This window comes from Egretta garzetta, unplaced genomic scaffold (assembly GCF_000687185.1).
Source record: "Egretta garzetta isolate BGI_Z169 unplaced genomic scaffold, ASM68718v1 scaffold69, whole genome shotgun sequence".
In the NCBI taxonomy this organism is placed as follows: Eukaryota; Metazoa; Chordata; class Aves; order Pelecaniformes; family Ardeidae; genus Egretta; species Egretta garzetta.
In genome coordinates, this window is record NW_009260790.1 from 2,267,276 (window position 1) to 2,268,489 (window position 1,214).

A 1,214-nucleotide genomic window follows, 5' to 3' on the forward strand; every position below is an offset into this window, starting at 1 on the left:
CTGGGGTCCCATCCTGGGGCTGCGACCACGCGGAATTGCTGAGGCTGACCCGGCGCCTACCTTGGGAAATCCTCAAAAATGGTGTTTGCGGGGATTTTAAGCTTGTTGGGTGAAAACTTTGACCCAAACTTTCTGAGTGTCCGTACCTGTGTCCAGGTGTGACAGCTCGCTTGCTTGCAGCATCACGGCAGTAGCAAGGGATGGAATCTAAAGCTTCCTTCTTTAAAAGTAAATGTATGTATGGAGCCAAAATTCACGTTATTAGCCCCAGAGGCTCTGCAGCGTGTGGCTGAGCTGCCCCGGTGGCCACCCAGGAGGGGAGCGGTGGTGGCTGAGACACTATCCCCAGGGATGGAGCTGGGATGCGCAGCAGACAGACTTGGCCGAAGGTGCGAATGGACAAATTATGGGCCCTGGTATTTGTCCTCACGAGGGGACAGTGCTGCTTGGGCTTTGGTTTGGAGCCACTCCCAAGTCCAGTGTGGTGTCCGGGTGTAAAAGGGAGAGGTTCGGACGCGTTGGCTTTGCACAGGCAGGTCTCGAGCAGTGGTGGCAAGTGGGTCTTTTTTGCAAATCCATCTATTTTGGGCTAACTAAATGCTTTCTGGAGTGTGACCTGTGCTTTGCAGAGAAGCTGCCTGCACCTGTGGGGCTGGCAGCGGTTGCTCTCCCTGCTCTGCCCTGGCTGTTACCCAGCCCTGCACCTGGAATTTTGTGCTTTTCCTCCAAATTACCCGTTGCAAAGATGGGCTGAGAGAAGAAAACTGTATGTCGTGCAGGCTACTCCGGAGCAGCATTTGGTCGAACCTTTCTGCAAGAGTTGGGTCCCAAGCTGGGGAGCTATTTAATAATCCAGGGTGATGAGATGCTCTTCAAAATGCTAGCTGGACTCATCCCTAGGGCTTGAATCCTTGTTTTCTTCTAATAATGTTCTTTATCCTATGACCCTTCTGTTTCCCATGGCAGGATGGAGGTGAATGTGCATGTATATTTGTGGGTGTATATATTTATATATAAATAGATGTTTTGGGCCAAAGCTCTGTGGGAGGGAGGGGGGGCGAAGGGATGCACCGTGCTCTCAACGGGTGAGGGTCTGCTAGGTGATGCCATTAGCACAGAGATTTTGCATTTTCCCATTTTGCCCCTTTTTTTCCCCGTTTGCATCTCTCTGCGGGGCCTGTGAAATCACCCTTCAGGGCGATCCACTCCTGATT